Source organism: Vespula pensylvanica, chromosome 17 (assembly GCF_014466175.1).
Source record: "Vespula pensylvanica isolate Volc-1 chromosome 17, ASM1446617v1, whole genome shotgun sequence".
In the NCBI taxonomy this organism is placed as follows: domain Eukaryota; kingdom Metazoa; phylum Arthropoda; class Insecta; order Hymenoptera; family Vespidae; genus Vespula; species Vespula pensylvanica.
Window position 1 is genome coordinate 2327735 of NC_057701.1, and position 17500 is coordinate 2345234.

A 17500-nucleotide genomic window follows, 5' to 3' on the forward strand; every position below is an offset into this window, starting at 1 on the left:
TTTTTATTATCACTTTAATTTTCTCTCTCTCTCTCTCTCTCTCTCTCTCTCTCTTTCTCTTTTTCTTTCTCTTTCTCTCTCTCTCTCTCTCTCTCTCTCTCGCTTTCTTTCTCTTTCTAATAAATTTTTCTCTTCTTCCCTCATTAATTTCATAAGACAATTGCACTCTAATAACCTCAATGAATCCGACAAAGTTCCGAAGTTAATTCAAAGAAAAAAATGAGAGAGGTGGGGATAGGTATAGGAATAGGGATAAGGGTAGTAGTAAGGGCAGGGAAAGAGAGATAGGGGCAGACGAGAGAAGTATTAGTTCGATTAGCCTAAACGATCGAACTCCGATCTTTAATATGATAAATGTTAAAAATTATTTTTTTTTTCGTCTGATAACACAAACAAATTACATAAATATAAAACATGTATTTTCTGGCGTGCGTTAACAATTGCGAATAATAATAATAATAATAATAATAATAATAATAATAATAATTATAATAATAAATAATAATAATAATAATGATAATAACGATAATAATAACTAATAATGCTAATATTAATAATTAATAATAATAATAATAATAATAATAATAATAATAATAATAATAATAATAATAATAATAATAACATTGATTTCAAACAACAAAAAAGATACAAAGAGAAAAAAGAAAAAAAAAGGAACTAAACTCGAATATCAAACGATCAAAAAGAAAAAAAAAAAAAAGAAAGAAAGAACAAACGATAAATCAAAATAATCGTCGAACGTTGTGAGAGAAGTTAAAGGAAAGAAGAAAAGAAAAAAGAGAGAATAAAGAATAGGAGAACAGAAAGAAAAAACAAAAAGATGAAGAAATGATAAAGAAAAAGGTTTTAATTATTATACTATAGGAATCATAAATAAAGAATATATTTTTTTTATAGAGAGATAATACCGTATACGAGATCGGTGAACGCAAATTAGTATAGAATTTATCTGTCCTTGTGTCTGTGAAATTTATTACTACTGCTACTACTATTACTACTACTACTACTGCTATTATTATTATTATTATTACTACTACTACTATTACTACTACTACTACTACTACTACTATTACTATTACTATTACTACTACCACTACTATTATTACTACTACGACGAATCGTTGCTCTTTCGAGATAGACACCGTGGCGCTCGTCTTGTTTCTTTCCACTACCAAACCCTCCGTTTAACAAACAAACAAACAAACAAACAAACAAACAAATAAATAAATAAATAAATAAATAAATAGGAGTACGTGTATGCAATCGAGAGAGAGAGAGAGAGAGAGAGAGAGAGAGAGAGAAAGAGAGAGAGGAAGAGAGAGGGAGTAAAAGATAAAAAGAGATGAAAACGAAAAATGAATAGAAGGAGAAATGAAAAAAGAAAAAAAGAAAAAAAGAAAAGAACAAAAAAATAAACAAATAAATGGAAATGATATAAAAGACTCTTTAAATATAATAATATATGTACATGTACGTGTATGTATATATTATATTATAATATATATACATATAAATATATATTAATTATTTGTCGTCTGTTTTTAATAAGGAGGGTTAGGTATAAGGAAAGGTAGAGGTAGAAAAGTATAAACTATAAGTGTCTTCATGTCAATTACTCTAGGGAACATCAAGGACAAAGGTATATCGTGTTAAATAAACCTTTGAACCGAACCGAGAAAACCTTTTATTCCGGAAATCTTTTTTCTACCAACTACTTAACAAAAAATGTACACGTTCTTGATATTGTACACCCACTTTGTGTAAAACGATTCGTCCACTGCTTCTGCACCTTCTTGGCGGACAGTCACGCAAATGTCAAAACAAAAAGAAAAAGAATACAAAAACAAAGAAACCAAAGCAAACAAACAAACAAATAAACAAACAAACAAACAAATAAACAAACAAACAAACGAACGAACAAATAAACAAAGAGAATCGAAAGGAAAGAGAGTGATAGAGAGAGAGAGAGAGAGAGAGAGAGAGAGAAAGTGAGAATGTTGAGAGAATGAGAATGTTGAGAGAGAGAGAGAGAGAGAGAGAGAGAGAAAGAGATTTTTGAGTTTGAAAGACGTGTTAATAAATCATTGATAATAATTGAAAAACAGAAAAAAAAACAGAAAAAGAAGAAAGATCTTAAGAGTTAAAATAAAAAAAAAAAAAAAAATAATAATAAAAAAAGAAAAAGGGATGATAGAAAGAAAAAGGATTTCTCGCTCCTACGTTATTAAAAGTCGTATGGGAAAAGATTATCTTTTTTTTAATACTGTTTTTCTTTTTTTTCTTTTCTTTTGTTTTCTTTTCCTCCCACCACCCTCATAAAAATTGGAATGTCCTGGTGAAAACTCCGTCTATGTCATTGAGGATAAGAAAGTGTATACGGATTACGAACGACGTTACGTTTGATCAATACAATAAATAAAAAAGAAAAATAAAAAGTTAATGATGATAATAATAAGTGATAATGACGGAGAAGGAAACGTGAAAATAAGTGATTCGGTACCCTCGGATCTCTCGCGTTGATTAACAATTAATTATCATAAGTTATAACAAAAAACTAAAATAAAATAAAATAAAATGAAATAAAGTAAAGTAAAATAAAATAGAAAATTTCGCAAGGTCTTTTTCCATCGGTTTTATTATATATTATCGCCTGTATATGTGTCTGTACGAATATGTACATATATATATATATATGTATGTATATATATATATATATACTAATCCACAGAAAGTTGTTTAGAATCGTTATTAGAAATACAAACGGGGTGAAGTTTTTTCTAACCGACGAACAAAGTTATCGTGAACAAATTTCGTCTGTTAATTATTATTGATCTTTTTGACACTTGTTGAATTGAAAAAAAATCACACACACACACACACACACACACACACACACACACACGAACGCACAAAAAAGGAAAGAAATCAGGGACACACAAACACACGTATATACACGCACACAAATAGACACGCGAACGTCATACAATAAATATACACGAAGAAAAGATAAAAAAGAAAAAGACGGAAGGAAAAAAAGAGAAAGAAAGAAAGAAAGAAAGAAAGAAAGAATTAATAAATAAAATAAATGAAATATAATGAAAAAGGTGAAAGGTTTGAAGAGGGTGACAATCGAAGAAACTCGACGACGTTGTTTTATCGAACATATAAAATCGATATTATCGGTGCACGAATTTTTCTTCGAAATGTTTCATTACATTCAAATAATTGTTATGCATTTAGTGTTTTAAGGAGAGTAGGGCCAGGTGGAAGGGAGTAATTTGTTTACACAATGTAATTTTATCACACATACATACATACATAAATACATACGTACGTAGGGTCCACTTTTTGATGCTCAAGTTTATACATAGAAATGTTCGACATTTTTTTTTATTTTCTTTTTTTTTTTTTTTTAGTCCTTTTTCAAATCGTCGTAAGTACATCTTTCACCGAAGATCTTATTCCGGCCTACGTTTCTATTCGATTTTAATAAGGGATGATTAAGAGAGAAAGAGAGAGAGAGAGAGAGAGAGAGAGAGAGAGAATCAGTGTGTTTGTATGAGAGAGAAAGAAAGAGATAATTATAACGAAAGATAAAAGAAAAGAAATGAAAGAAAAGATTTTTTTTATCTGAACTAATTATCTCGCCATGATTAGCATTTACTATATTATTAATACAAATATATGTGTATATATATATATATACATATATATATTACGTAATATATAATATATATATAATATATATTCTTCACATGTATCGTAAAGTGCTCGTATTTTTTGAATTGACCGCCTTTTCGATCACATACGTGTTACAGGGCCAATTTTGTGCTTCAAATCTTCTTGTTAAATTCTAATAATATTTCTAATCGTTCTCAGTCATCGATGATTGATAACAGTTAACACATATACACACATACACGCATAGACACACATACACATACACAGATGTTGTTAGATATCAAAGAAAATTAAGTAATAATAATAAAACTCTAGTCTTCTAACGCGATCATTGTAATTCTCCCTACTACTTGTTATCGTATGTAACATTTATTACATAATGGACAGGTTTAATAATTGACAAATTATTTCGATAATCGTTAACAATTATTTATAACAGATGGGATTAATTTTGGAAGTTTTAGAGGAAAATAGGAGAAAAGTACCAAAAAAAAAAAAGGAAAAAAGAAAAAAGAAAAAAAAAAAAAAGAAAACGAACGAACAAACAAACAAACAAAAGAAAAAAGACTTATTTTATACATACATTTGTATGACAATAGTTTTTTCTATTATTACTATCATTATTATTATAATAATAATTATTATTATTAGTATTATTATTATTAATTCATTGTCGACATTGTACGTACAATATCGATGAAATAATATCACAAATCAATTTATATAATTATCGCGAGACAAATTTTTTTCTTTTCTTTTCCATTAAAATATTATTTTCTTTTTCTATAATTTTTTTTTCCCCCCCACTTTCGCTTTATCTAACTTAAAAAATAAGAATCGATCAAATCGGTAATTCAATTCAACCGATTCGTTGACGATCTCCATCGGGCTAAAGTTCACCTTTTATCCTATCCAACCCCTAATTTTTTTTAAACGATTCATCGATTGTAATCGAAATGGTAATTGAAAGTAGTTAACGAAGCAGTACTTGATTAACGAAGTTAAACTTACACCCTCGTTTCCCCCTAAACTGACCATCACGATCATCACCACAGCTATCCCTTTTAAACCTTTCTGTAACAACATTTATCGATTTATCGAGTCAGTGTCTACGACAATTTGACTTTTGTTTGAGAAATAAAAGAACGGTGGAACACATTTCTCTTCTCTCTCTCTTTTTTTTCTCTCTTTTTTTTTTTTTTTTTTTTTTTATTTAAAGAAGACTTTTAACGTTATCCAAAATAACGTTATCCAAAATTCTTCGACGATCTTCACAATGATTTCATATATATTAAATATATATATCTATATGAACAATATTTTTTGTTAGATTTTCAATGTTTAATTTAAACAATGTCGGACATATTTTATAATATACATAAGTGTATATGTATGTTTATATATACGTAGAGTATATATGATACATATGTAATATGTATATATAACATAATACGAAGGTGTATAACATCTAATTAAATATAATAACAAAGAAACGTAAAGTAATCGTATAGAATGTTATTATCACATATTGTGAACGAAGATATATTTGACGTTTGATTGATAAAAAGGGAAAAGGGAAGGAAAAACTTTGGAGCATGTTAAAGCGTGGAAAAAAAGGATCGAGTTTTATTGACTAATTCTGTCTTTTTTTCTCTCTCTCTCTCTCTCTCGAAAGAACGATAGAAAAATAGATAGATAGATAGATGTTTGATGGTGTCGAACGAGAAAATACGCCTATTGGTTCTATTTTATCGCGACAATGTCAATAGATCGATATGGTCTATGTACTTGCTACATAACTGTGTATGTAGTCTGTGTAAAAGAGAGAGAGAGAAAGAGAAAGAGAAAGAGAGAGAGAGAGAGAGAGAGAGAGAGAGAGAGAGAGAGAGAGAAAGAGAGAGTCACTCACATTCAATTGCTTCAATCGAAAATAAGCTTTTTTATTCTATATATATATATATATATTTCTTTTTTTTTTTTTACATGAGGGAAGCCTGCCAAATTCGAAATAATGATATTAATTTAACGATAGTAGAAGTAAAATTGTTTTTTCTTTTTTTTCTTTTTTTTTTTTGCTTTTTTGTATCATCTCTCTCTTTTTTTTTTCTTTTTCTATTTCCTTGTTCCTTTTCCTCAAAGAAGTTTTAATAATTTCCAAAGGATATCGAAAAACTTTTGTCATTTTTTTCTCGCTTTATTTGTACTTTTATATCTTGCCCATCAGGTTTGAAACGTCACGTGTTTTTCCGCTCTCTACCGTAAGAAGATCGCCAAATAGCGAAATAGCGAAAGTGAACTGACGGTAAGAGTCCCATTTTTTCTTTTTTTCTTTTCCTTCTTCGTTCCTTTTTTACTTTTCGTATTTTTATTTCGTAGCTCGTGTCGAATTTGAAATCTACAAAGAAAGGAAAAAAACAGAGGAAGGAAGGAAGAAAATGATCTGCGAAGTCGTAAAATCGTTTGAAGTAAAAAGAAAAAAAAAACAAAAAAAAAAAAGAAATAGAGAATAGAAATATTGAATGGTCGTTGTCGTTATTTTGTTTTGTTTTGTTTTTTTTTTCTATCTTACGATCGAAAAGAGAAACGATATTTTTCTAAAAAAAAAAAAAAAAGAAAAAAAAAAGGGAAAGAAAAAAACAGATGTGGAAAGGAAGGAACACAACAAGGAATCACACGGTAGAAAACTCTTGCTTTTGCTTTGAAACATTTTGTCTTTGAAACGAGCAACAATCTCGACGTTGAAAAACAATAGTCTCTCTCTCTCTCTCTCTCTCTCTCTCTCTCTCTTTCTTTCTTTCTTTCTCATTCTCTTTCTGTTTCAACCCTTTCTCCAAGTTTTATTTTCATCCCTTCGACGAAGTTCAACGTTTCGGTGTAAGATCGAACCTATCGATTTTCCATTATTGAGATATCAGCCTTCTTCGCTGATTTTTCCTTACTTTTATCACATTTACCCCTTTTCACCCCCCTCCGTAAACTCTCCCTCGACCTCGATTATTCACTCATTTCTTAATGATCACGTTTCATGTCATCTTTTTTCTATCTCTCCCTTCTTATTATCCTCGAGTCGATCTAATCGATTAATAATCTAATGGATCATCAATCTGATAGATCATTATTATAATCCATATAAATAAAATGATGGAAAAAGAAATTTTCCTGATATAAAAAAGAATTATTATTATTAATTGTTTTGAATAGATTCGAATTAATCGACGCCTTCTTCATTTTTCTTTTTCTTTTCCGTTGTGTCTGTCTGAAAAAAAAAAAAAAAAGGAAAAGAAAGGAAGGAGAAGAAAAAATAAATATAAAAGTCAAATACGAAATAAACTTAACAATTTGATTTTCTTATTTGTTATCAATTCGTTATTATAATTATACGATGAAGTATAATGTTTTGTCGGAATTTTTTTATCAAACGATAAAGAAGAAAGAAAAAGAAATAGAAAAAAATGCTCTCCTTTCGACCTTACTTTTCATTCTCACAAAATAATCGATTGTTCAACGTTATCAGTGATAACAAACGATCACGTCACTAAACTTATTACTAAACCTATTTATTCACCAACACATTTATATTTTAACACAATATAACACTTTAACAAAGCACCCGTTACATTTCTAAGCACGTAAAAAAAGTATACATACATACATATATATATATATATATATATATATATATGTATGTATATAGAAAGAGAAAGAAAGAGATAAAGAAATTTACAGAGACAGAGAAAGAGAAAAAAAAAATAAAATAGAGATGATTTTTAATGAACATTAAAGATTATGAAAGATTAAGAATAATTGTTGTTCGATTTTTCTTCTGATCGGTGGTAGGCTCTTTCAGGCGTCATTGTTCGTACGAATAATAAATGGCGAACAACGTCACAAGTGTGTAGCTTAGCAATAGTGGCCGTAGTTATAGCTAACTAAAACACTTACCCACTCACTTCCACATGACATAAATGAATTCAAAAAATAAAAAAAGAAAAAAGAAAAAAAAAAAAGAAACAAAAACATAAAAAAGAAAAAAGAAAAAAAAAAAAAAGGGAAAAGAACCATTGAAAAACACATTGTCCTTTTTCGTTGGTCCGAAACTCCCACCCACCACCCCCAACTCCTCACCCCTTTTTACAAAACCTTTTGACAAAATTCCATTTCCTAATTAAATCCAATAGAAATTGTACGGATTTGATTACATCTATTGTAACAACTTACGAAATGATTATATGTATATATAATATATGTATACAAGGTGGATTAATATTCTCTGATTAGGCCAAAAGTAATTAATTAATTCCAAGTGATCTTAAAAATTAATTATTCTTTTTCGTGCTTATTTGAATTGATTTTTTTTTCTTTTTTTCTCTCTTTTTTTTTTTTTTTTTTTTTGATTTTCAGAGTAAGAACTGCGAACTTGGCCTGTGTTATCAGAACAGGATATTTCTCGACAGAGTGTAATTAATTTTTTTTTATGAAAACAACTTGGAAGTTTTTGATTCAGTCTAGAATTTTTAGTCTACCATATATACATATATATATATATATATATATATATATATATATATATATATATTTGAATTAACGAGAGAGAAAGATTTCGTAGAATCTTCGAGGATAAATCGACGATTGATTTCGTTTGATTTTACTCTATATGTTGATTATCATCTTATCGCAATCTCCACGTGTTTAGAATTATCTTCTAATGCACAGTTTGATATAGTCGAAGTATTTTAAATAATTAACAATGAAAGATATTAGATAAATATTATTAATTATTCGATATGAAAAGTTTTATTAAAGCAGTATACGGTGTTCTATCTTTCTAAATCATTTTCTAATTTTCTAAGCTTACGTAGATGTTAAATAAATACTCGCTTAACGATAATTATATATTGATATTTACAAAACAAATAAATAAAGATAATTAGAAATCAGATGAAATGAATTTTAAATAAAATAATACATTTGGCTTTATAGATATATATATATATATATATATATATATATATATATATATTATTTTTGAAATTGATTAATTTCATTAATTAAATAATCCTAATGATTAAATGTTTCTTTGATAATCAGTGAAATAACACGAAATTGGTCAGACAAAATATAAATTATAACGTTAATATTACTAAAGATCTGGTGACAAAATATTAAATTGATCAGACGAAATACAACAATCGATCGATTCGAGAATTCTCGAAGATTCCTTCGATCGAATATGCGTCCAATTGACATACACATACATACACATACATACTCTTGCACAAAAAAGAATATTATTAGATGTATTAGTAAATAGTGATAGCGTTAATATGAATAACGATAATAATATTGAATATAATGAGATCAAGTTAAAAACTCATGACATACAACGATCATAAAATGATATTTAATTATAGTCAATTTTACGGAACATAATCTCCTCGTTTCTCTTCCTTTTCATAATTCACAAACACACACGCACACACTTCTTCGTTTATTACGTTCGATCACATAGACTCGAGAAAAGAAAGGAATTTATTACAAGAATTATAATTAATTAATTGATTAATTAATTAAAAGAAAATACAAAAAAGAAGAGAGATAGAAATGAAAAAAAGGAAAAATAAATTTGTTAGAATCTTATTTGAATAATAAAAGGTAGCTATAGTCTTATAAATAATATGAAGATAAATATAATAATGATCGTAATAATAATATTATTAATAAAAATAATAATGATTATAATAATAATAATGATAACGATAATAATATAAATAATAATGTAGGACGTTCCGAATTAGTATGAAAATTCATCGTCATTGATATCTCGTTGCTCGTTTCGTTATCTAATCATGCTATCTTTATCTCCATTGTTATAACTATTTTTAATTTTTTAACCAACAAAATTTTTCTATCGATATAGATTTTGAATTACGGTCGAAGGAAAAATTCGAGTCCTTAAAATAATAATAATAATAATAATAATAATAATAATAATAATAATAATAATAATAATAATAATAATAATAATAATAATAATAATGATAATAATAATAAAACGGGCTTCCTTCCTTCATTTAATCGTCGAGTTTCAACGAATTCATTATCGTAATTGATATTGGGAATTAGCTGATGACAATTTCTTCTAATTTATATACCATTATAAAATTTTCCTTTTTTTCTTCTTTCTTCCTTTTCTTTTTTTTTCTTTTTTTCTAATTATTCCTTCGACAACGCTTTCGTAAGAAAAAGTATAGAGAGATTGAGATGAGTGAAGTAGATTAATTAAAAAAAAAAGATAAAGAACAAGAAAACAAATAAACAAATAAAATAGAAAAATTCTGGGAATATTGAAATAAAAATATACTTGGCAATGTTTCAAGGTCACCCTGGGAAAACGGTAGAAATGATAATCATAAGTTCGAATCAATGTTGCTCTGTTCACATGCACATGCGCGCATATGCACACGCTAGACTCAAAGAAAGGGTTAAGAAAGGATAAAAAAAAAAAAGGGGCCACGTGTTGCTCCGTTTTTATTTTCTTATTTGATATCTCGTCGAAGCATTTTCGTATTTCTTTTTTCTGTTTCTTTTTTCTTTTTCTTTCTTTGTATCTTATGAATCCTACATAGAATTTATTATATATATATATATATTTCTTATATAAAAAATAAATGAATTCTTATTTATATCTGATTCAATAAGTTGATGAATTATTTAAAAAAAAAAAGAGGAAGAGAAAAAGACGAATAAAATGTTTATTGATGTTCTAAATTGAAATCGGAAAATTGTTATTAAGAGATAACGAAAAGTGATTTTGTTTTTTCTGTTTCTTTTTCTTGTTTCTTTTTTGAGAAATCGTTAGAGAGATGGTAAAGTTCGGTCTAAAATATCTTTTTATCTCGTCCCCTTTTTCCTTTTCCTGCTTTTGAACTATTAATCCAACATTTTTTCCTCTTTCATTTTCTTTCTTTCGTTTCTCTTTTATCTATTCTCTTTTTTTCCTTACTTTATCATCTCTCCCTTCTAATCTCTTTTCTATGCTATTTTTATTCAAAACGATTTCCTTTCTGATTATCTTTTTTTTTTCCTTTTTTACTATTTATACACTATTCCTTTTTCTATTTTGTTTTTCTTCCTTTTAATCAATTATTCTTCTGTTTTCATATTCTTTTCCTCTCTCTCTCTCTCTCTCTCTCTTTGTTTTATAAAAAAGAAAAAAGATCAAAGAAATAGCAAAAGAACGAAGAAAAATATATATATAGAAACGGTCATATATATCTATGTATATATATAAAATTATAGAGCCGTCGAATCGAACATTTACTCGTTTCACTTAAAACGAATCCTCGAAATTCACATCGTTACGTCGATCCACTCGATAGTTTCACCGTCCGTCGAGTTTAACTGCTAATTCTCGAATGGAAAATAAAAAAGAATGTTTCTCTTCGTTGAGTAAGAGTAAAGAGAGAGAGAGAGAAAGAGAGAGAGAGAGAGAGAGACAGAGAGAGAGAGAGAGAGAGAGAAAGAGAGTGAGTGAATAGGATAGAAAGATGGGGGATGGAAAAAAAAGTAATGTTGGAAAGTCTCTAGGGTCACGTTTGGAAAATCGTGTAGGAGCTTTTACTACTTTCGAATGGTACGTGTAAAAGGAAGAAGGGATGGTTGGAAATAAGTTTAAAAAGAAAAGAAAAATAAAATTAGCAGAGCTTAAGCTAAAGAAAAGAGAGAGAGAGAGAGAGAGAGAGAGAGAAATAGATAGAGAAAATAGTACTTTTTAAATGTTTTTCAGTACTCCCACTTATTTCCTATTCTCCTAAGACCAAACGAAAGTTTTCTTTTTCCATTATTTCTCCAACCTTTTTTTTTTTATGACACGTGTCTCGAAGAACTTGCCCGAAGAGACAGAAAAAAAAAAAAAAGAGAGAAAAAATGAAAATGATAATAATGATAATAATAGTAATATGCAAGAAGAAAGAGTAACAAGAACTTCGTTTCCATCTCTCTGCATTATTCTTTCCTTTTTTTTGTTTTTGTTTTGTTTTTTCGTCCTTTTTTCTCTCTTTTTCTTTCGAATCAAAATAAGGGGAAATCCACCGAGCGGCCATAAACGTGAAATTTTGTCTTTATGAATATCTTTGTTTTCTGAAATCTTTTATTAAACAATAACATTAATAATATTAGTATTGATAATAATAATATAATAATAATAATAACGATAATAATAATGATAAGTCTTAATATTAATGAGACAACAACGATATGATCGATTTTTTATTAATTGAATCAAAAGACATACATTAATAAAAAAGAAAGAAAGAGAAACAAAGACAGAGAGAGAGAGAGAGAGAGAGAGGGAGAGAGAAAGAGGGACCGATAAATAACAGAAAGATTCATTGAAAAAAAAAAAATTAAATAAAGAAAAGAAAAATAAGAGAAAGATAAACAAACAAAAGGAAGAAGCGTTGAATAATATATTTCTTATTACGTGACAAATAGAGCTGTGTAAAAAGAAAAATTTCGATCCGAGACTTAGGCATTCCAATTGATTATAAAATGGGGGTTGCTAGGGGGAGAAATTACGACTGTTTAATGACCGAAAGTAAGAGAGAGAGAGAGAGAGAAGGAAAGAATAAAAATTTTCGAAAAAATAAAAATTTTCACACGCATACATTTACACGTACACATTAACACGAATAATGAAAGAGAGAGAGAGAGAGAGAGAGAGAGAGAGAGAGAGAGAGAGAGAGAGAGAGAGAGAGAGAGAGAGAGAGAGAGAGAGAGAGAGAGAGAGAGAGAGAGATTGAGATTGAGATTGACTGATAAGAAAAAAAAAAGAAAAGAAAAAAAAATAAGAAAAAGAAAAAAAAAAGAAGACAAAGAATATTATCGAAAACGATAAATCGATTGTGAACGATTGATTCTAACTCTATTCTATCTCTATATTCTTCTACCGATTATATTTTTCTATTATATTTGTACGTTGAATTGTAAGCTCTAATCGACCAAGCGCTGTTCCGTGCTTGTGTGGGCAAACGTGGAAAGGAACATACAAAAAAGAGAAATAATAATTAAAAAAGATGAAGAAGAAGAAGAAGAAGAAGAAGAAGATGAAAAAGATGAAGAAGATGAAGATGAAGTAAATGAAAAAAGAGAGAATAAAAAAAAAACAAGAAAAGAGGAAGAAAGAAAAGAAAAAAAAAAGGATAAAGTAAAATAAAATAATACTAACGAATATAAGCAACAAAAAGAAAGAAAGAAAGAGAGAGAGAGAGAGAGAGAGAGAAAGAGAAAGGGAAAATACAAAGAGATAATGAAAATGAAAATGATAAGAGATGATTAAATGTTAATATTGATTGACATGGTTTTGAAAAGAGAAAGAGAGAGAAAGAGAGAGAAAGAAAAAAAAAAAGAAATACGTTCGACGAATCGTAAGCGTTCGATGTGAATGATCGTACGGCACTTGCGTTGCGTTTTGCGAGATTTTTGAGATTACGTTGCTCGTTTTTTTGTGATCGATCTAGTCTATCTTTTTTATAATATATATTATATATATATATATATAAGGATTAAAATTAAAAATATTATACATAACCAAAGATTAGAAGGAAAGAATGGGAAAGAAAAAAGAGAGAGAGAGAGAGAGAAAGAAAGAAAGAAAGAAGAAAAGAAAAAGAATGTTACATCATTAATATATTTCTGCGTCTTGTTTCGTGCACCGCTGATAATTAAGATCATAAAAGGGGTAAAGAGGAAGATAAAAGGAGCGAGAAAATTTGTAAAAGTGGCAGAGAGAGAGAGAGAGAGAGAGAGAGAGAGAGAGAGAGAGAGAGAGAGAGAGAGAAATAAAAAATACAAGCGTCGATTTTAATCGTCGCTTCTACGACGATGATTGTAATTTTAATTAGTTAATAAAAAGGTACGTACTGTAAAATGGAAACAAATAGAAACACTATAACAATAATAATAATAATAATAATAATAATAATAAAGGAATAATATTCATGCACAAATTAATTTAAACAAAGTTTATATAGAAGTGAAGAACTTATAATAATATACGAATTTATTAGAAAGATATTTCGAACGATTTCGGATTCATTTTTTGATTGATTGATTGATTGATTGTCTAATTGATTGATTTATTTATTTAATTCTTTTTTTTCGACTCACCATTCGCAAACTTTCTTTTTTTCTTTCTCGGTATCTTGTTCTCGTTCGTCGTCTATTTATTTATTTATTTACTTATTTATTTAGTTATTTATTTATTGTCCACGTTGCTGCTTTCTTTCTTATTTTATTTTATTTTATTTTATTTTATTTTATTTTATCTCATGTCATTTTATTTTTTATTCTCTCTCGGTTTAGACTGAAAAGAAAAGAAAAGAAAAGAAAAAAAAAAAAGAAAGAAAGAAGATGCGAGGGATTAAAACAGATTTGTCGTAAATAAAAATTCATTTATTATTTAAGTAAAAGGAAATACAAAACGAAACGAAACAAACAAAATAAAGAAGGAGAAGTAAAACATAAGCTCAAAATTTGTTGTCCTTTACGGAAACAACGCTCGTACGTTGTCGAAACCTGATGAATAAATCGATTTGAGTTTGATTGGAAATCGAGTTGGGAGCACTCGTTATAATCAACAATGCACGATTTACGAGGGATGTTAGAGAGAACGATGGTGACAAAGATATTAATGTAGAATAAGAAGAGAGAGAAAGCGGTGTATTGGGACTAGACGCACACGAAATGATCGGAGCAATCGATTGAAAATAAATGAGTGAACAAATCAGAAAGAAAGAAAGAAAGAATGAAAGAAGAAAAGAAAAAAAGAATGAAGGAGAAAAGAAAGAAAAGAGATCGGGGGTGGAGGGTTAAGAAAAGGAACAAAAAAATATGGTCTTTAAAGTTTAGTCGACAGCACAGACAATTCTTTTATATCGCGTTTATCCAACGTTGTTAAGTGTTAGCATTAATATTGGCCAAAGGATGAAAAATGCACGTACATTTAAACGTACATAAGTACACGTAAATACGACATACATATACACACACACACACACACACACACACACACACATACACAGACATATAAACAAATACATGTATACTTTAATAACAAATGTATTTATTACATGAATACATGTAATACGAACGCATACGAAAGAATGATAGAAAAGGATTAAAAAAAAAAGGAACAAAATTTTAATGAATAAAAAATCGCAAAAATGAAATGGGGTGGGGGGGGGGGATAAATTAAGTGGAATGGAATAAATTTAGAAGTGAAAATTGTAATGATCGATTTTATATCGTTCGGATCGTCAGCCAATCACATTCCATACAATCGATCGAACGATAGATTATCGATTATAGATCGTTGAATCTTTCGGTACACGTGCGTTTACATATTTTACAGATACGGACACACGCATACACATATGCTACGTGACACACGTTAATGAACGCAACGTTCGCGTTCGCACGTAACAAAAAAAATATATATATGTATCTTCACATACACATATACAAACACACACATGTATACGGATTAAACGCATTATACATGTACGTAAACACGAACACAGAAACGCATACCCATGTAAAGGACCTACATAATATTTACGTACATATTAACAATATATAAGTATGAACACTTATATAATACACGATTATATTCGTAAGATAATTATTACACGTACACGCGTACACACGATACTAAATACATACCTACATATTAAAATATACACATACATAAATCTATATATGCATATATATATATATACATATTTTATATATATATATACATATATATAAATATTGTATATTTATTATTATCAAAAAAAAAAAAAATGATAAAAAAGAAAAATAAGGAAGTAGAAAGTAAGTTAATTGTGAATACTTCGAGAAATCAAATTTTGCATGTTACGCCGATAATTGAATGTAGGGAGCGGGAGGGTATGGTACGGGGCTGGGGGAGGGTGATGGAAAAAGCAAAGTAAAAAAATAAAAAATGTATGAAAGCGTGAGGAAATTGTAACACGAGAAAAAAAAGAAAAGAAAAGAAAAAGAGAGAGAGAGAGAGAGAGAGAGAGAGAGAGAGAGAGAGAAACGTGACGATGAGAGAGAGAGAGAGAGAGAGAGAGTGAAAGTGTGTAAGAGAGATAGACAGAAAGAGAGAGAGAGAGAGAAAGAGAGAGAGAGAGAGAGATAAATGATATGTAGAATGACGAGTGTGAGAGAGATGGAAATATGAAATAATAATAATAATGACGGATATACCGGAAAACGGTTAAGCAAGCTCCACGACAAAAGTTACTGCGTGGGGTGCTTGCGCGGCCATCTTTTTTCTAAGTGAGAGAAAGAGAGAGAAACGAAGAAAAAAAAAAAAGAAAAGAAAAGAAAAAAAAAATAAAGGAGAATAAAATACATGGAAAAATGAAAAGCGTTTGTTTGTATGCGCGCGTTAATGTGAGTTTGTGTATGTTAGAGCGTGCGTGTGCGTGAGTTTTTCGCGCGCTTAAAATTTCGCGCCCTTCGTGTGACCGGCTCGTGATCGGTGCGCATGCGCCCCGCCGTTACTCCCTGGTTACCGATATTCACGTTTGTTTGGTTTTTATTGTCAGAAGTTTCTATTTTTCCATAATACACGATAAGGATCGATAATATTTACTATTGATATGTGTATGTGTGTGTGTGAGAGAGAGAGAGAGAGAGAGAGAGAGAGAGAGAGAGAGAGAGAGAGAGAGAAAGAAAGTGAAGTTTCGAGAACGTATATAAGACGAGTGAATAAGAAAGAAAGAAAGAAAGAGAAAGAACGAACGAACGAATGAATGAAAGATAAAGAAAAAGGAAAAGAGAGCATAGAGAGAGAGAGAGAAAGAGAGAGAGAGAGAGGAGAGAAAGAAAAAGTAAATGAAAGATGAAAAACGGATAGAGTCGATCGTTAACTCTGAGATTAATAATTATTAATTACGTACGTAACACGAATTTGTGAGCCGAGTTAACAAACGGCACTTGCTGTTATAATAATGACGAACGAAAAGATAAAAATGAAAAAAAGAACAAAAAAAAAGAACAAAAAAAAAGAACAAAAAAGAAAAAAAAAAAAGAAGTGGAGGGAGAAAGAGAGAAAGAGAGAATGAGTTGGAAGTGGGATAGTAGAGAGGATAGTGAAAAAGAAATGACGGGAAAGTATATAATTTTTCAAACGTAACGGAGGATCTAAGTCGATATTATGATATTTGTATACATACGTACATACATGTATATATTCGTATATATATATATACATACATATATATATATATATATATATATATATATATATATATATATATATAGTTACTTCCGAATTCGTTTGTGCAAAAAGTCGTTTGCGAAACGATTGAGATGAATTGGAAAAAGGATTGATGGTTATTTATAAAGAGAGAAAGAGAGAGAAAGAGAAAAAGAGAGAAAAAGAGAGAAGAGAGAGAGAGAGAGAGAGAGAGAGAGAGAGAGAGAGAGAGAAAGAAGAGAGAGTATATGCATCCGTGTGAATATAAGTGAGAGAGAGAGAGAGAGAGAGAAAGAGATAATGTGGTACGAATGAAAATAATTTTTTTCTTGTTATGAACTAAGTGTGCCTAGTCAATAGAATATATCTGGTCAATTTTAATATATATATATATATAATATATATATTATATATTATTACGATTATATATTATTTAAAAACTTGATACCATAATTATTATTATAAATAAAACCAAAAACGATGTCAAACCTATCGGACACGATGATAAAAGAAAAAAAAAGGAGAAGGAAG

General features: G+C 28.8%; 1 long non-coding RNA gene across 1 annotated transcript in view; it reads left to right on the forward strand.

Annotated features, from left to right (window-relative positions):
• The window catches only part of LOC122635036, a 22701-nt gene extending 5542 nt beyond the window's left edge, over positions 1 to 17159 (forward strand). The window contains exons 2-3 of the long non-coding RNA XR_006328549.1: positions 1992 to 2006; positions 16558 to 17159. This is a non-coding gene — a long non-coding RNA (uncharacterized LOC122635036). The remainder of the gene's footprint in view (positions 1 to 1991; positions 2007 to 16557) is intronic.
• Positions 17160 to 17500: the final 341 nt, after the last annotated feature.